General features: G+C 35.3%; 1 protein-coding gene across 1 annotated transcript in view; it reads left to right on the top strand.

Moving 5' to 3' along the window:
• Positions 1-7322: 7322 nt before the first annotated feature.
• CLSTN2 (calsyntenin 2) overlaps positions 7323-20541 on the top strand; it is a 198090-nt gene continuing 184871 nt past the window's right edge. Inside the window, exon 1 of the mRNA XM_082056323.1 lies at positions 7323-7441. The gene's annotated coding sequence lies outside the window, so the exon portion shown is untranslated. The remainder of the gene's footprint in view (positions 7442-20541) is intronic.

Raw genomic sequence — 20541 nt, 5'->3', positions numbered from 1 at the left:
TACTCATAATTTATTATTTAAATACATAAATGTGGATATGAGGAGGGAGTATTTGCTAATGTGTGGATTGTACTTTTGAACTAGGCTGTTTGCAACCTCATTTCTATGTAAATAGACTGATAAGTTTCAAATAATCTAGATATTAGGAATTAGGATGTTGAGGGGGAAAAAGAGAAAGAAAAAGAAGTGACCATTTTCAGAGCAAAATGCAGAACATGTAGGTTTTATATGAGAATCAAGAATATTTACAGAGACATAATCATCAGAATAAATACCGAAAGAGCCTATAGGTTGCTGCCTAATATTATCAAATTCACTAGACAAGGCAATTGATGCTTTTGGTGAAATAAGCTTGTAATAAAAATGAGCTATAAACAAAGGAGCCATCCACCTCATTTTTTCCCCTTTTTTAATGTAAGAACAGATTTTGCTAATGGGAATTGTCATTATTGAAAGGCCTTCTCTTGGGAACCAGAAAAAGTGCTTATGTCAGAAGACTTTCTCATGCAGTCTATTTAATGCAAAATAGGTTTTTGTTGTGCAGTATGTTAAAACCAGTGCCAACTTATCTGTAAGATCTCCACTGAGTAATTTAATGTTGCTGGGATGCATTGCTTATAATGTATTCTTTAGCTGAAATGTTCTCCAAAGAGTTCATGTCTCATAATCACATATCATAAATTATATGAATTCTGCTTTAACGGAACATAGTGTCAAAGCTCACATTGCCTTAATTGGGGGAGGAATTTCACATTATTGTTTTATATAAAAGCACATAAAGTGTTATGATTTAAAGTTATCTATCTAAAAGTAAACCCAGAACATAACTACTGATGTTTCAGTAATTGAGGCAATGATATCACATGGAGAGCTAAGTGCGAGACAGAAGAATAAATTTCTTCTTTACCATTTGTCTTTGACAAAAATATATAAATGTGTTTTATAGGAAAGTTTTCAGTTTCTTTTGTATGTGGGGAAATACAGCATTCTGTTTTATTCTGATATAGCCATTCAATGTTTCTTTTATTAATGCTGAGAGAGATTTAATCCTGTAAAATGCAAACATTTATTTACTTCTACTTGCCAGCCATTTTTAGTTTCCATTTCTTGCTTAGTTTCTTTTCCCTCAAAATGCATTTATCCATGTCTTTGTTTTCTCTGCCTTCTAAAGACTTGAATTCTTTGTCAAACTCCTAATTCTCATTTCTTTAGCAACCTGAGCCCCCAAATCTGCCTATCTTTTAAACTCTTTATTCTTAGCTGCTGCTCTATGAGATTTTAGATTTCATTCTTGTCTTTGCTTTCTAACCCAGGCCCATTCTGGAGCAGGCAATGCAGGAAATCCAGGTTTGCATCTCTGGTCGCAGCCTGGAGGAACTGAGGTCTGTGTTAAAAGGTTACCTGTGCACAACAGTCATGTGTATGAACTATGTGAACAGGACTTGCTTGAAACAACAATCTTTGCAATATTCCAGATACAGGAATATCAGTATCAGTTATATCCTTAACTAGAGTTACTGGAGACTCTCATCAAATTTCTGTTAAGGGTTCGAGTTTTCAAAACTTCTAGCTTGATCATGTTAGAATGAACACGGCACAAGCCACATTCGTGAATCAAAATAGTCTTCTGACCTCTTCTTCTCCTTTAAAGTTGCTACCTTGTTTCAGTGCCAGGCCTATTAAAACTATCCAGAGGAAAAGCCAGGGGATTTTAACAACAGACAAGTTCTATTTTTCAGCGGCCTTTTTTTTCTGAAATACTTAGAACAATGAACTCTAACCCTTGGTGACCCCACAAGTCTGACTCTGGTATTTACCCAGCAAAGTGACACCCCACAAAGTGTGTAGGAGCAGACTGCCAAACCAATGGCATCCAGATCTGGGGAGGAGATTTTTTCAGCCATAATGACTGTGCATTGTAGATGTTGATATGTCAACTGCATCATTAGGACTTTTTATGTTAGGCACTGTGCTCCTAATAAGGCATTAGAAACATTCTCTTTCTTTGTGTACGAGATAAATACTCACTGCTTGTAGTGTGGGACTGCATAAGGCATGAGGTTCAGGCTCATATTCTACAGAAGTTAAAGGGATTTCATGCATATGTCTAAAAGGTTTCCTAAGCATCCTCAATTTGGCTGATTTTTAGAGGAAGGCCATTGACACTTAGACAAGATTCCGACAGGCTGAGCTGAAGCTCATTGAAGTTAGCAGATGAAAGGATTGAGAGCTGAACTAAGTGGTAAGAAAGCTGAAATTTTCTGCCAATTTTCTTGGAATCAACAGCCTCTTTAAGCTAGATACAGATATGAGAGAATATATTATCAGTACTTTTAAAGGGAAAATAGATTCATTGTGTATTTTGGAAAAAAAATAAATAAAACATTTGCATCCATAAAGCAATTCTTAACCCTTATATTTTTCTGCCTCAAATTTTAACTTCCTAAAGTTTAAAAATCAGCAGTTAAATCAAATAGGCAATATTGACTGCCCTAGTGTCAGTAATTATAACCTCCTAATCTTCACTTTTTTTTTTTTTTTCTTCCATAGTTCTTTTATAAAGTGTTATTTTTGGATCAGTGCCATTTTATAAGGATTTTCAGTCAGAAACCATCTGAATTTTGGAAATACCATTGTGCTGTATTCCTTTCACACATGCTGCTTTCCACCCACTCCCCCGACTGAAACAAGTGTCTATCTTAGGTTATAGAAAATATGTTGGTTTTCCTCATAAGATGATGTCCTCATACATTTTTTTCTGTATTGTGGTCCAGTTACAATAATACTTCTACACTCACAAATTGCATCTGTGCTCACAGGTGTTGAGATTTGGAAGATTTAATTTACAGAGAGTATGATTGCCTTCAGAAAGCCCTGTGCGTGTCTTGCAGTCTGATAAAGCAGGCAGTTGACTTTTAATGTTGTAGACATTACAGACACAGTGATCTGTGTACCTGGACTCATAGTAAAGTGCTTTTTGGTAGATTGCCAAAGAGCTTGGGGTGGGAGATGGTTGATATTTTCCTTTCCTTCTGCTGACGTATCAACGTCTTCTCCGTGATTTTGTTCTCGGTTTCTGCTTCAGAGCTTCCCACGGGCAATTCAGTGCAGGTGGAAAGTGCTCAGATGCAGTCACAGTTTGTAGGGGACTTTGGCATGAAGAGTTGGTTGGTTTTGTTGCTGTTTATCAGGTGACAGGTAGCAGGGTGGGTTTCTGAGCTTGCCATCTGGAAAGGGTGAAACCCAGGGCACTGTGTGTGCAGAGGATGGGGAAAAGGCATAAAAATAGAATGCAGGAGTTTGGCATATTTTGTGATTCCGGACTTTCTGTGTATTAATTTTGCTAAATTTTGAGGCCTGTCCTTTAACTGACTTTCAAGACAATGTTTCAGGATACATGAGGTTTCCTGCAGACTCTACAGAATAAATTTGTTTTTCTTTTGCCTTTTTCTGCTTAATTGTTTTACATGCCAAGTGCATTTGCAGATGGAACACGGAGTGGCAGTTTTCTAGCAAGATGGTTTAATTACATCTGAAGGCTTGTAATCACAAGCTTTGGTGGGCCAGACTATGAAAATGCAGTGTAAATGATGCATACAATTTTTAATGAATTGACCTCTAACTGTAATAAAGGAAAAAGATTAATTGCCTTGTCCTAGATGCTAGAAATTATTTACATTATGATTTTATATGAATAGCTACTAAATTATAGGAAAGGAGGCAAGTTTAAAACAAACAAAACTCCCCAAAACAAAAACCAAACCAAACCAAAACAAACACCCGCAGCATAGCTATATTTCATCTGTACATCTTAAATAGGTGTGTGTTTGAATTCATGAAGGCATTGTAGTGATTTCAACTTTTACCCAGCTAGACAAATGCAAGGAAAAGGTAAATGAGTAATACTTTCAGATAAGATCTTTTGTAAAAAAGATTAAAACATACTTTTCTCTCTCTCTCTCTTTTTTTTTTTTTTTTTTTTTTTTTTTTTTTTACAGTTTTAGAATTAATGTAAGAGTGATACTACTTAATATGCCTTAAGAGAGAGAAGAGTTCCTGTATAGGTCTTACCTGCTGAGTATCCAGCTTGTTTCCTTTTTTTGAGTTCAGCTTATTGTATAGTACTTTGCTGTCACAGTTCCTGAAACTTCACACACAAATCTTTATATAGATTTCTTCCATCATCTTTAACAAAAGCAGATCAAAAATGTAGTTTGCTTATCACTTTCTTTTATAGGGTGTTGTTAATTGTAAGCACTGCTGAGAAACATTACAGTATCTAGGTGTTCATGCTCCGGCAGGCGGATTGGACTAGATGATCTTTCGGAAGGTCCCTTCCAATCCCTAACATTCTGTGATTCTGTGATTTTTTTTTAACCATTCATGACTCTTCTATTTTGAAAATAAAATAACAAGTTCCCACCTTATTTTGTTTCAATAAATGCAGTGTGGCATTACTGTGTCTTTGGAAACCCAACCCAAAGTTTGACTGGTTTGGATGTAGATGAGGAAAGAATGCAACATTAATATAGTTTGGGGGGCATTTTAAACTAAATGTGGATGGAAAGGAAAAGTTTAACTGTATATATTTACATTAAGATACTTAGGTTCTAATCAATTATAGTAAAAAAAAATTCATTTTTTCAGATACGGCTTTGGGTATCTGTCAAAAAGCTGAAACTTTAAAAAATAAAATCTACTCGGCTCATGAGATTTGAATAGATCTGTTAATATTCTATATATGTTATCTATGATAAAACACAATTTATTCCTCTAAACATAAATACAGCCTGTATCTGAACAATTGTCTTGCACTCCCAAAGAGTGTGGATGATTTCCATTATTTTAAAATTTCTGTGCCACAGGTTATACAAAGCTTGTGTAGCCATAATTTTTCCTTTGGAAATGCACCTCCTAAGAGCTTGCAAATAATTTGACCTTTTACTGTGTTTTATCTCTAAGATCTAGGGCTAAGTTGTAGAACTTGTTACTAATGGACTTTCTTCTCACTCCAACATAATTTAAGGAATTACGTTTCTGTCACTGATTTTGCTGTTGTTATGGCTCATGGGACGCTAATGGAAAAAAGGTTTCTTGAGCAAAAGTGCCATCCAAAACTATTCTGTAGAATCTATAGTCGGAGGAAAGGGGCTTTTTGTTTGGTTGGCTGGTTTTTGGTAGAAGTTTTGTTTTGTTTTGTTTTTTTTTATTTGTTTTTAGTGAGTGTTCAGACAATTAACATAGCCAGGAGGAAGAAAAAGCTAGATTTGGTACTTGAACTTTTATTTGCATAAGGAGTTCCTTTTTCATGCAAATTCCTTTTTACTAGTTCATTATTTTTAAATTGTATCCGGCTTCAATCAAGAGATTGCTTTTTGTTGTGTACAGCATGTGTCAATCATAGCCTTTGAGTCTGAGTACCAGTGGAACATATTTATGTGTCTGGATGTTGAGGCAATTCACGTATTCAAATAACAGATACAGAATAACTGCCCTGCAAACTTGAATCCCAAATGCCATACAAAGCTCTGAAATTGCATCCATCAGTTCTCATATTTCAGCATCGACAAGACTTTTGGCCTTTATCCTATTACATAAACTTGCCAATCTCTCCTCAGGCTGTGAAGTCATTACAAGATGAAGAGATTTGAGTTCCCTCTTTTCCATTTCACCTTTCCCTGACACATCCCCAGTTTAATTTTCCCATTGCTTAGTTATTGCAAAAATGGATAAAACTACTGTGAAGTATGCTTTCTTCTGAAAGAATATATATTGCAACATATAAATGAACTCAAAGTTCTCATGTTAGTGGTTAGAATATAAAATAATTCAGCTTTAAAAGCACCTCATATCATTCTTCCTGAGTCTGCAATTTCCTAATGATTAAACAAGCAAGAAAGAAAAAGAATGAACTTCAGTTTGTCATAAATTTGCTTGCTTTTTCCAAATAGCCAGTGAACAAAATAATTTGTTAATTGCCCAGCTCTTCTGCTGTGGCCAGAGCCCTCTCTTGTCTTGGCATTTATTGCTACTTTCTTCACACAGAAGAAACTATGTAGGAGAAACTTGAAACTCACTCTTGTCTGGCAACTTTACATAAGGCAAGGCAGGAAAGAGTTTATGGTTGTGTGTGTGCATGTGGATTTTGTTTGTGTGTTTTTACAGTGGGGTTATTTTAAATAATCCTATCTGCTCCAATTTGTTTTTACTGTGTCAACTCTCCCTCTTTGAGGTGATTTCTGTTCTTACCAGATTTTTCCTCAGCATCTGGTACACAGAACTAAATAATATGTATAAAATTTACCTTGCATCTGGACTTGGTGAAAAAAGTGGTAAATATTTTTTAGTGCAATGTTGCTGCATGCCTGGGGTAATACATTCTTTAAATTGCAGTTTGTTTAGGCTAGCATCATTGTATTACTCATGTAGGAGTTCCAAAAACATAACATTCAGATTGTGGCTGCAGGAACAAAATGCTTTTTATAAGCATAGCAAAGCTAAGCCTCCTACACAATGAAAAGGAAAGGGGAAATGCATCTTCCTACTGTCCAATAAATAGGAGAAGGCTGGTGAGGGGGGATGCATGTTGACAGGATTCAGGAGTAAGACAATCTGATGATGCGTGGTGTATCCCCTGTTTAAAAGTGTCTTTTTGTATGATCTTCCTCTTTACTTCAAAATCAGGTATCTTCATGTTCAACAGCTGTATTTGAAGGACAGATTTTACAGAAAAACTTCAGATCCCATTTAAGCATAACTAAAGCTGGTTTAACAGAAAAAAACCGGTGACTTTTCTTGAAAGTGATTAAAATGTACAAGTTTATTTTTTTGTCTACAATGTACAGAACACAAAAGTAATTTTAGATATTTTTCCAAAAATATAAAAGGAGAGAGTCCAGTGTTCTCACCTGCCCTCCTTCATGCCTTTGTGTCTTGATAAAAGTTGTGTTTCTCTGGATATATTTCCTCTTGCATCAGAGTTTTGCAACTGAAAGCAATGCCTTCAAAAGTGTCTGACTAATTATGTCTTACAGTTGGGAACACATTAAAAATATTTTGAAAATTGGCACCTTTTTTAGTGTCTTAACTGGGATGTCTGTAAGTGTTGTTTTTCTCATCAATGAATTGGAGTACAATACGCATATAATACTGGTTTAATATTTGAATGTTTATAAAGCACTTTGTGATCTTGTTAGTGACTTTTGAGTAATAACATTAATATTGGATGTACACTAAATAATTTCTCTTTAAAGATAAAATGAGCTAAATGAGTGTAAAACACAAGTCAAATTAATTAGACATACTATTTCTTTTCTAGTGAACAAACACAAGCCCTGGATTGAGACATCGTACCACGGAATCATAACTGAAAATAATGACACTGTAATTTTGGATCCTCCCCTTGTTGCTTTGGATAAAGATGCACCTGTTCCCTTTGCAGGTACGAACCTAAGTTAACAGCAGCATTTGAGCTTATGGATTGCATTATGAAGTTGTTAACATTTGTAAGGAATGAATCTGAAGTACAGAGATAGTGTAATCTGAAGGAAATGTTTAGTGGCTGAGTATCTGAGTACTCAGGACTTGACTGTTGGCCCATAGACCTTTTATAATGAACGTGTCTGCTCATTTGTTGTGAAGTGGAAGTGATTATAAACAGCATAATATAGAAAGCTTCCACTATCAATGTATTTTTAATGAAAACACAAGAATTATATAATTAAATTTGAATTTGCTTTTATAGAAATGAATCATTACAGTTGCCTAAAGTAGTAATACATAGTTAATTTTCTTTAGTAATAACAGTCCCTGCTTTCTCTCTTCCTGTTCTGCTCCCTGGCTATGGACAAACTGTGTGACAAATATTTAAAGTTGTTCAGAACTTATGTTACTGTGTTAGTACTTTATAACTGTTGAGACTTGGACAGGAAATTTAATGGAGGTTTTGAAGATTTTTACTCAGATTGCTGTATGATAGGTGTATGTCATATAGAAGTTCTTACTGGTATCAATGCTATTTTTCATGACACTTATTCTGTGATATTATGAGTTCATTAAGCAGAAAATATTACTTTTGCATGTCAAACAAGTTTTCTCTTTATTTCCTTGTTTCATTAAACATATGTTTTAAAGAAAAGGGCGAATATTAAGGTTTGACAGCTGTTCTGAAGAGCCTAAAAAGATGTAGTTGTTGTTAAAAAGATTATATTGCTTAAGAATGTTCATCTTTCATAAATAAAGGAGCTAGCAAAGGTGAGTATCCTCGTTCTTGTGGAATACAGTCGTGTTCAGTAAGCAGTAAGTACTTGACCCAAACAGCATTTTACAGCATCGTGTAAGAGTTGTTATTAGCCATTTTGCACAAAACCACAGACAAACTCATACTCTGCAAAACAGGGATTCTCAAATGTTTTTTATATATCAAACCTCATTTTAATCTCAAGATTGGTTTGTCACTCATGGCACCCTATGGTTCTCAGTTGCACAAAATGCTTTTCTGCCAAAATATGCATTGTGGATGTTCAGTGGAGGGGACTCTGTTAAACTTAGTCAGAGGTAAAAGCCTCCAATAGCATATGCATATGGATACAGCAACCTCAGCACGAAACACTTTTGTCTGCTGATCAGTTCCTATGGCACCGGGTTATTTGCTAATGGAGGCATAATCAGTGGCCATTCAGAGGTAAGTAGACAGCCTCTGACTGGGAGGTATGAATTATAATCAGAGCAGGCGTACTTTGTACAAAGATGCTCAGGAGAAGGTGTCCTTAACTCAGTTAGTAGTTTCTGAAGCAAAGGAAAAAGTGTTTCCAAAGTACTTTTCATGCATTCATCAAGAAGCAAACAAAAAGTGTGGAGTGAGACTTTGAATGATAAATGGTTATCCATAATGATTTGAACACACTTTTTTCTTATAATGGAAACTTTCAGATACTCATTCTTCCAAATGTTTGTGGAAAAAAGTAATGTAAACTTAGGTGGAAATCCTTGCTAAACTAAACCTATCTGTGAAATCTTCAGGAAGAATTATTCTGGAATGAGGATCAATTCCTTGTGAAAAGATGCCCTTTTTCTTTTTGGAGGATTTTTCCATTACCATGAATGTTCCATCCCATATTTGCTTCTTTTACTTGCATTGCCTTGGGATCCTTACAGGAATGTTATTCATATGTGCTGTTTCCATTGATAAGTTTACGAACTCTTTGACTGGGGATGTACTAGCCTGATTTTTTGGGTTGTTTTGTTTGCTTTTCATATTAGGGCAATTAACATGTTTTTCATGAATTGGTGATTTACTCTTCTTGTAGAAAATCATCCTCTGAAAAACCGAACTTGCACAGACAGAGACTGGCTTTTGTGATAAGGATTACCTTAGATAGATTTATATTTTAAGAAGTATTATGAACTCTGGGAGGGAAAATACTTGGTGTGTATTCGCTGATATTAATAGTTCACTTCCAGGTAATGTTATACATTTAGCCTCACGATCTGCAATCCAGATACAATATTGTAATACTGATTGAGGCCTTAATTCCCCTGAAGTACCTGGGTTCCCTGCCTGTTTGGAAAAGCTTCCATGCGTCTTTTTTTTTTTTTTTTTTTTTACTTAATTTCTTCCCTTTTAAGTGTTCATTCTCCTTCAGTGACAAGCAGAGGAAAATTTACAGAGTTTAGCCTTGAAAGGGGTGACAGGTCACAGCAGGAGGAATGTCTATTTATTTCATGCATTTATTTACTAATTTATACCTTTTTATTCCATATTTATTTCTATATCTTGCTAGCAAGCAGTTAGTCCTTTTGCAACCATGCTTATCTTGTGGACGTAAGGATAGGTAGTCCTTACATTTATGGCCAAGGCAAGGAGAGCTTCAGAAAGGAGTTGCAGTATTGTCAAGCCAGAAATTATGTCATGTCAAAACAAGCGTGCTGGGCCTCTGCATTGGAGACTATAAACCTCATGGAGTTTTTGTCTCCAAATTGTCTGCATTATGCTTTATAAAACAAAGTTAGCCTTGAGGTCTGACATATCTATAGATAGGCTAGGACTGTGGTCTCTAGCGTTATAATGATGACAAGATGTGCACTAATAGCAGATACCAGCAGATAATGAGATTGCACTGTTCTTTCCATGCGGGAAAGCACAGATCTGCTGTACAGTCCCGGCTTAAAGGAACCAGGAAGGGCCGTTTGTACTATTCATGGTGAAACATCCAAGTTCAGCAAGGGAAGCTTGGAAGTGATCTGGGTTTGCCAGCTCTGAGCTGTATATTATCAGGGATGCTTTGAGCAGTGTACACCTTGCTCCTGTCGATCACCCTGGTGCACACTAATTCATGAATTTCATATTTTTCACCTGAACAAATAATCTTTCACCTAATAACTGCTTTATTACTAAGCATAAAAGCAGAACTAAACTATTAAGACACATTTGGTATTCATCAATGATTCTTATCAGCCCTCGGTGCTTTGGTTTGTTTTCTATGCCCATTCTCATGTTCTCATTCTTTTTAGTTTAAATGTTAGTTGTGTCATAGACCTACTCTAAACTCTAGACAGTATTTTTGTTTTCTCTCCTGGAAACTTAATACTTGTGCTTTTTTTTCCTCTTCATGGCCACTAAGGCAAATCTTTTATTAACTGACTTGTCAACCCCTTCTGGTAGTATGCACGTTATGGTGCATGTCAAACCCCTACTCATAGAGTGGTCACAAAAGAAAATTACTATAATCCGCACTTTTTCTGTCACCTCTGCCTAATTTTTAAAATCAAGGGTGACGACAGGAGAAAAAGGAATCTTCTGTGCACTTACCTTCTCGGCAGGTCTGTGTTTCCAGGGAGGACTAATGAGCGAGACTAACAGGACTAAATGTGCCTGTGAAAATGCCGGCTGTCAGATGTGATCAGCCTATTTCATAACTGGAGCATGAAGACTTTCACAAGATTGCAGTGAATGGTCTGTGTTGTCTTTTTATCTTATGAATTTATTGTGAATTGTGCAGTAATTGGAGTATATGTAAAATCACAGTTCTTAAAATTATCATGATATGAACATAGTCACTTTCTTTTTCATGCAAGTACATTTTTCAGGCCTCTACTTATGAAGGAAAGCTTGAAAATACCATAGCAAATGGTTAAATATGAGAAGTAATATGAGTTGTTTTCCAAACTACCAAAAATCACAAGCAAATCCAGAAGCCCAAAAAACCACAAAGAAACTGCAAGTGTTGAAATAGTTTGTACCTTCCATCCTTCCCTTCAAAAACAGTATTGTGTTGGTGCAGTATGAGCTTATTATCCAATTTAGGGAAATCCATTGGAGGAATCTCTCTTTAAAAACATATAATAAAATCTAAAATCTACACAAAAGAAGGAATGTAACTTGAATTAGACTTGCACTGACCTGCAGGGTGAGCCATACAACAGTCAGCCATCATACACTGGTTAAGGGGCTGGAAAATCACTGAAGAGGATTTGACTTTCGGGCTAAGGAGTGGTTTGGCTAGAAACAAGGTGAGATCATCTGAATTTATTTGGCAATGTTGTGTTTCTGTGATAGCAAGAAGCCCTCACAAAATGATGTAGGATTTTGGAAGGCTGTTTGGAAAGGACATCTATCTGCATTTTAACAAAAGCAACTTTGTTTCATCAGCCAGGTTGTGCAAAAATAGATCTGAAAGGAACTTCAGGATGTCTCCAGGCCACCTTCCTGCCCAAGGCAGCACCTATTATATCTGTATCATTCCTGATAAATAGTTTTCTGTCTTAGTCTTAAAGATCTATAGTGACAGAGATGTAACAGCTTCCCTGGGCAATCTCTTCCATGCTTCAGCACACTTGCTGTTTTCCATGATGCTTAACCTGAACTTTCTGTACTGCGCTTTTAGCCCGTCAGTTTTTGTCCTATCTACCATGGCCAAGCAGAGCAGATTAGTTCTTTTTTTTTTTCTCCAGCAACAGCCTTTTCTGTTACTCCCTATAAGCTCCTGAGCATCTTAAACATCATGAGGATGGGAGGGGGGCTTAGGCTATCCATTGTGTTATTGATACAGGCACCTGAAGTAGAGAAATAGGAAGTAGCTTTTAGAACACTGAAACAATGAATGCCCTTTTCACCTTGAAATTGAAGAGCCTAACTCTCCCGTGTCACCATTATTAGGCTGATACACTTGCACTTGAGTGCAATGTGTCTCACCAAGGATAAGCTTGGATAATTTTACCACAGTAAGTTGGGCCCATTAAGTCTTAAACTGCATTTACGCTCTTCATAGGTTTAAAAATAGCCTTTTTTTAAAAAAGGTCAGATGTGTGTCTTCCTGGCTTCAAACAGACAGGTACTCTGGATCTCAGAAACAGCTGCAAATCAGATTTCCTTTGCAGATGGAGTCTTGGTGTCTGACTACATTTTGGCTGTGCTGAAATCACTGTAAAGGATATGGAGGGGAAAAAAAAAAGCAGCCAACTAGTAGCTGCATCCACAAACTCTCCCAAATCATCTTTGTTATTTCAGCAGTTCAGAGGAGCGTGTATTCTCAGCTGCACCACAGCAAATCCAGTAGTTGTCAGTCCACTTACACCCAGGGGCTGAACACAAAATTCCTTTTCTCTGCTTCTAACTGTAAAGTTGTCTAGCCTTCTTGTTTGTTTGTTTTGATTGATAAGTAGTAGCATGAATAATAGAAACAGTCTTTTTGGTACAACATGAAAAATATGGATTTTTTTTTTTCAAATTGTGACTCTGAATACTGTATTTTTTAACTCACTGTCAGCCAGACTTAAAACATGCTGTAAGTTTATGATACCCAGAATTCACCGGTGTTAAATATTTCACTGTGAAAATTATGCATGATCAAAATAACTGTAAGTGAACCCATGAAGTATTGCAGTTGTTTATAACAAATCACCTGCTGATTTTATTAACTTCTATTTTTGAAGCTTACATTTATTTACGTAGCTTAATTAGCTAGGACTGTAATCTTTAAAGAAAAAAAAAATAATTTATTCAAGGTCATGATAACCTAAGGTAGAATAAAAGATTGGCAATAGTGCAATTGATTCCAGAGATGCTGGTGTTGACCTAAGGGATACTGCTCATCTTCCAGTTCATGTGATAAATACTCAAGCTTCAGATTAAGAATGCACCAAAAAATATCACTCTGACAGTGACCTCTGTTGGTTAGTTCCTGAAATTCAGAGATGAGGGATTTGTGTGGTGCTTTTTAAAATTATTTTGTTTGTTTGTGTGTGTGGGGTTTGTTCTTTTTGTTTTTCTTGAAGTTTTTGCGAATTATTTTTTATTGCCTTTCTTAGTAATTTTGACAGTAGTGAAATAAATGTAGGCAACACTAATATGTCAAAAGAAGACTAAACATCCAAGAATTCAGTCTGTTCTAATAGAGCTTTACTAGCTGCTGAGTGGTCTGTTATTGCAGGAGTAAAAGGCTAGGAAGAAAATTAGACTTTAATGCATGGACACTGAATGTAAGTTGCTTCTGCCTGACAAAAACAGTAAGGAATGAGAGCCTTGAGGAAAACTTTATTGTACCTAAATATGCTAAATTACTCAAAGCCAGAAAGAAACAAGTCAAGTAACCAACTAATTGTGGTTTTACTATATTCACTTGGACCTTTAAACTATGTAGGGAAAATATTGATGTTAAATAAATTAAAACTGTTTTGAATAGTTTTCTTTATAGGTAAGACTTGATCTTTGGAAAATTAGGGCAGGATATTACTGTGGATATGCAGCATATATATTAGGATAGGGACAGAATCTGCCATTTTATTGTACCAAAGTATTGTACTAAATGACTACTTAATTAAAATACTGTTTAATAAAAACAGGTTATAACTGAAGTTGCCAGGAAAATAGTGTCAGTCGTAAAGCTTCTGGGCTCTTTCTTCAGAGCACTAGAGATAAACCTAAATGGGAAGTACTGGAATTACCAAGCCCATAGGTCTCAAAATTGGTAACTGCTATTCTGCTCTGAGTGTGGATGTAGATTTTGTGTCACACACAACTTCTTTGAAACTACTAAAGCCTTGTCATGTGAGTACCATTACATTTAATAAAAAACCACAATCTTTAACAATTTATTAATATTGTCAGTGAGAACTAGGTGATAGCTAGATAATCCAGCAAAATGAAGCTTTCTATGTAAAAACCACCAGTATATAGAACTTATGCCAAATTCAAATGAATTGTACTGTAGGAACTATTGTTATCTAGCAGCCCTGTCCATGATAGGGGAAACCGAAAGACATGGTTTTCTTTGACCTTCCTGCTGGTCTGCTGAAAATCTTCAGCTTCACCTGTAACATCCTAATTGTTGTGAAAGACGGAAATGCAACATAGAGTCATTAACAATTCTGGAGAACAATTGTTTCATTTAAACTGAATCAAGATCAAACAAAAAAACTTAAAACAAAATGCAATGATGTAGGAATGATAAACTCTCTTTCTTAACCAGACCTAATTATATCTGGCAAATTTTACAGGAAATTAAAAAAAAAATAACAATCTGTGCTTCCTTATTTTATTCTTTTAAATTATTCTGATAGTCATAAGAATGTTATGATTTTGACCTCAGAAATGTTTTATTTCTTGTAAGAACTGGTCATGTCTCCATAGCAGTGTCCTGGCTGAAGTCAGCCAGCAATATTCTTTATCCTGAGTATTTATTCTCAGCTGAGTGAGGAGAATGAGATTCACCATTTAGTGTAAGCCTTGCTTTTGTATTAGAGTGATATTTTTATTTCAAAATAACTTACTTTTGAAAAGGAGCCTTAGCTTTTTATATAAACTATTCTTTTCACTCTTAACTACTATGGCAATGTAGAATACACACAAAAATGGAGGCCTACAAAATATCAGTTATAAATAAAAATTCCTAACACCAATTGTTTATCTTTATATGACTGCTGTGCTATAAATGCTCTTTGTCTTGTGCTCATATAAAATTCAGAAGAAAGTACATTGAAGCTAGTTGCCAGCAGACTGACTCTTCCAGCTCACCCTTATGGCCAAATGACCAGATTGTGTGGCGTGAACACCCTGGCAGTGGTTCAGATCCAGATTGTATTATCCTGTATAACAGTTCTGTGTTGACTGTAATCACGTAATAGCCATGAAAGGCCACATGTCCCTTGTGAATCTTGACACCATATATCAAGTAGGTACATTTTATTTGTCATTCAGTGTTTTTTTTAGAGTGTATAAAAAATGAGTAGACACTAATATCAGCCATCTCTTAGTATTTTTAAATATAACAGCTTATGCTATATACAATTAATACAGTTAGACATGCAACAATATATAAAATGCAGCCTTTAAATAAATAGTTGAATACCACTTCAAGAAGAAGCTGTACTGTCTGCCCTCGATTTGTTTGGAGACTCTGTCTCAGTGAGACTTAGTTTTCTGTTTAATTGTTGTTGTGAACAAATTTTTGGAGGAGAGGTTGTGAAAGAGACTGGTAGGGATTCAGTCTTGTCATGCTGTTGGACATCTGTCTTTGTTTCAGACCAGTTGCAATATATTAATTTACTTTCTTTTAAAAAGCCGTGTAAAATTAAAGTTTTTATTACCAGCTCTAATGGATTTTTGACTGCACACACTGTCCCTCTTGGCTTTTTTATATTCCTTTGATCTTCAGATATTATAGAAGATTAAGTGACAGGAGAGCAGATGTTAAAAAAACAGAAACAACAACAAAAAAACCCAAACCAAACAAAAAACCAAGAAATAAACCCCAACACTGCACACACAAACACCCCCCCCAAAAAAAAAAAAAAACAAAACAAAACAAACCCAAGCCACACAAAACCCAAAATTGACAACAAACCAAAAAACCTCACAAACATTCAAACTCAAACTCCCAACATCCTCCCTGCCCCCTGCAACCAACAAACAAAACCTCAAACAACCTTGATAATCGTACTATTGGGACTGTAACTTGATTTGTTACTTTTTACCTTTTGCAGTTAAAAACAGAAGAACAAAACGAAACTTTTCATTTAAGACATGAGAGTCTAGTGTCCAGAATTGTTCAGACTCACTTCAGAATTGTTCAGACTCATGTCTTTTCTTTAGAGAAGTGACTCATGTTTTGATCTAATTATATTAGCTGTGTTATGCTGAAATTTCTTTCTTACTAATTGACTTTTATAACTTTCATATAAAGTTTAAGCCATAAACAAACCAGAAGTGTTGAAACTTCTAGTCCCAAATGTCTTACCAGGTTTGAAAAAAATCCGTGAACAGCATTGGCTGACCTAAAATTGCATTTTGCAGTGAACACTTTATTTACTGTGTTCTACACATTTCACAACTATTCATGGTCAGTGATTTTAAGATAAATATTTTCAAAAGTTATTGAAAATTTCTTTGTTTTTTCTTTGACCTACCATAAGGCTCTTCCATTATATGACCAGTCCAAGCTTTTTGGGGTATGTTTTGTATCACTGTGTTTACAAATACATGGATGTTTACAAAAGAGAAGTTGCAAAGATCTGTGTAGATTTTGTTGGCTCGTTGATAGTGATATTTTTATACCAAACTGTCACTGTTACTAATTTTTATTATCTGTTTAATCTGAAAAATTAGGGAGAGGGATGAATGAAGTTTGAAAATAATGATATTGAACTAATGGAGACACAGGCAATGAAATAACTCATTAATTACTGCTATACAATTATTATATAAAATGCATGAAAATAGGTGCATATATTTATGTGCATAAAGATGCACTTCTCTGAAGAAAGATGAGATACTCCTTTGTTGTTTGTCTCATGTTAAATAGTACAAGCCTTTCTTCTGAAAGGTGTCATACATGTATTGCAGTGATCTCAGATGTCGTCTAAGTGCCCATTGGTCTGGGTTAGCGATTAGAAATTATATCTAAAATTATACACGTGAAATTACACTTAAGATACCTTCCAAAGTCAAAGTTCAAAAAGGATACAAAACTGTATGCTGGCTCAGGAATTAATTTAGTACCAAATGCAATATATTTTTATTTGAAAAACAATCCCAAACCAAAAGAACGGCACAATTAGAAATACCTAACCTTATTCCGGTTATCTGAATAATCTCTTGAGGTTTTTTTGCCAGTGACACAAGACTGGTGCAAATGTTTGAAAACAACCACTCCATGTATAAATGAAGCCTGATGCTTTTGTATTAAATGCATGAAGTCTTTAGTTTATGTTAAGTGTTCTCTGATGTCAGGATGACTCTTTGTTTCTTAGACTGAAAGGCAATGGATTAGTTTTGGGCAGTGGGGCTTTGGAAGCAGCTCCATGGACTGGGTGGTAAACTTGGGATTTTGACAGCTTCTGTGATGAAGTGCTTAAAATTGAACATTTTGAATACTCAACGCTGTGTTCAGAATCAAGTGGACTAGATTGAGAAAAGGTACACTTTCGTTATGGAGAATTTATTTGAGTGAAGATTACATGTTTTAATGAAATAGCTACTGCTATCTAAGTACATGAAATTGTTAAGATAATTTGCTTGGGGAAATAAGAAAATTGGGGTTAAAATAATCTGAATTATTTGTAAGATAAAAAACCTAGTGCATTTAAAATTATATTGCTCTCAGAGTACTTTAAGCTAAAGGAGAACAATTGTTCATTTTTCATGATTGACGTTGATGTGGCTGGTAGCTGGTAGATTATTGCTATACTACCAAATCATCTAATGTTCCTGCAACCTTCTGTTCCTTGCTTAAAACTGTGGCTTTTAAGTACATTATTGCAAAAAGAATTTATTCTGTTCTATTTAAGACTAGTTCCCTTCTGATCATAATCCTCAGCTCTCTTCTGTGTGGTTCTTCAAGGAAACTAGGTGGAGATTTTTCTATGCAGTTTACTTTGTGACAATAGTTGAATTATTGTAATGTGCAAATATCTCTATGGATGCTGTAGTGGACAGAAATCTAGAATAAAGCTACTTACCCAGTTAGTGACTTGTATGTTTCTGTATTATTTGTCATTGTTGCTATTTAGAGGAAGTAAAACATGACATTAACGCTGTGCCATTGGAAAGAGGTGGGAGACAGTAGGGTTAGAGCGAGCCTGCTTACACCATCAGAAAGACTGCTCTTGGTAATGGAATAGATTATTCTGAGGAAAAAATACCTGGTTATGTGTAGCGCTTATAAGGTGTCTGGTGGCATTTTTTTTGTTTGTTGTGTTGTTGTTGTTTTTGTAGTTATATCTATATTTTATATAGTTAATATGCATGAGACATTTAATTAGGTTTTAATAAATATTTATAAAAGCAGCCAAAGAGGGTTTTAGAAATGCCTTGGAAGTGCTTAATTAAGCAGGGACAGACACAAATGTTAAGCACAAATATATGTTTTTCCTGCTTTTAGTCAGCTATTCCCATTAAGAGTATTCTGTTGATTTACATGAAAGACTTTTCTGCAAGACAAATAGAGACAAAAATGTTTTGTGTGAAGAGTATAGAAAGTGGAAGGGAACATCCATGCAAGTTTTCTGTACATCATGATTCTTACTAGAGTCATTTTATATTAAGAACGAGGGATAACTGTGCATTCTAAAGAAATACAGTAGCATATTTCCTCTGCAATATTACTACATGAGCAATAACATAATCTAAAGATTTGTTAAACCAGGAGAATTTATTATGAACTGGTAAAATAAGGAAGGAGGTGGTTGACTAGGGAACGATACCCTGCACTCAAGCCACAGACGTCTTTCAGGGAGGAAGTGTCTTACTGACTACAAGTCAGGAAGGGTTTGTAAAGTGCTCTGTGTTGTCCTAATTTTGCTCTCAGTGGAGACAGCTTTAGATATTTTGGGTTTTGTTGCCTCCTTCATCATGAGGGGAGGGCCAAAAAGAAATGTAGTAGACTTCAGAATTTTTTGAAAAGAATATATCACTTGTGTTAGTCTTTCACAATGTTACACACTCTGCCACCTCCCTGGTGCTGCAGAGCCCTCATTATCATCTGCTCCTGCTGTGATGTCAAACACTAGAGCTGCTCAACTAATTGGCTTAGCTGAATTTAATTTAGGAGGACATGATAGTGTGTTTCAGTGATGTGAAATCTCCAACTAAGATCATCTACAAAGCTTCATTCATCTTTTTGATGCCCTAATCTTTTCCTTTGTGTAGTTGCTCTCTCTCTGGCTCTTGTGCTTTCTCCTCCTCCATCCCCTCCAGTGTCTTGTTTCAGTCTAATGGATTGTAAATTGATTTTTTTCATGCCCTTCTGTGACACTGAACTTGTGACATGCTATTCTTACTGGAAACCCATTAAGGCATGAATGGATAAAGTATAGGTAGATATGTCATATACATTTATGATACGCATTATTTACAAAACTTCTGTTGCATAATAGCATCTTTTGGACAAAATTAACCTGCTTATGCATTTTGTATACACACAAACACTCGTATTAGGCTATTTCTGTAATAAAGTAATTCTCATTATAGGTCAGTTTCCCTCAGTTTTAGCAATTCACATTAAGTATTTCTCATTACAGGTCAGTTTCCCTCAGTTTTAGCAATTCTCATTAAGTAATTCTCATTACAGGTCAGTGTCCCTCAGTTTTAGCAAGGTCTCATATGTTAAGATTAGAAAATAATACGAAGGTTGAGAGAAAAAGAACTAGTTCTGCAAAGTGATTAGTTTTTAGTTACTTGATTGAATGTGACTTTGGCTGATTGGTGTACAAGTAGCATCATGATATAGCTGCTGCAAACCAGATTTGTATTACCTTTGTAAATGGGAGGGAACTGAATTTTTAAATTTCCTGATTTTTCTTTGATTTTTAAAAATCATAATGCACTGTAATTTGCTTGCAATTTCATATTAGTTTTAAAACAGCAGGGAAAATATTTTGAATTAATGAATGAGACTGATTGCAAGACTATTATAGAAATTCATCTCCATAAGAAAACTATATTTTAATTAAATTTTAATTATTTGATTTTAAATTGCCTAATTTGTTAAACTCAAATTTAATTCAAGAATTTAAAATTAACCCATTCCTCTTATATTACAAAGAAATTTAAGTGACTGTTATTCTGCACTAGTGGATATAGCTCGTAAGCACAGTATTGCAGGCCTAGTGTGTTTTGTTGTTGTAAATTCGGGTGGATCCCTTTTTAAACAGCTGCCAAAAAGAAAATTTTTGAAAGGCGCATTGGTACTTGATGGATTTGTTAGTATATCTGATGGATTTAATGAATATTTCTGACATGACTTCATCTCCTTACTGAGATGCTTGCCTTGGAGACATTCCAGGTGTGCTAATGAAAAAAGCTATGAATGAAGACAGGAACAGCTAATGGTGTATTTGAAGTGGAATTCAGAGTGCAGAAATTAAATTAACTATAACACTGTAATTAATAGGCATGCTAGAATTGAAAGGATGTCAGTAATTTACCATCAGCTTCTAGATGATTTTGGACTAGGAGTCTTTTTTAGGACAGCAAAGCTTCTACATCCCAACTGGCAGCTTCACTGGAGCTGTGGGGCTGTGTTTCTGTACAGCCGCTTCTCCCAC

Source organism: Streptopelia decaocto, assembly GCF_964273445.1.
Source record: "Streptopelia decaocto genome assembly, chromosome: 6".
NCBI lineage: Eukaryota > Metazoa > Chordata > Aves > Columbiformes > Columbidae > Streptopelia > Streptopelia decaocto.
Note: the sequence above shows the minus strand (reverse complement) of the source record. Positions and strands in the feature narration are given on the sequence as shown.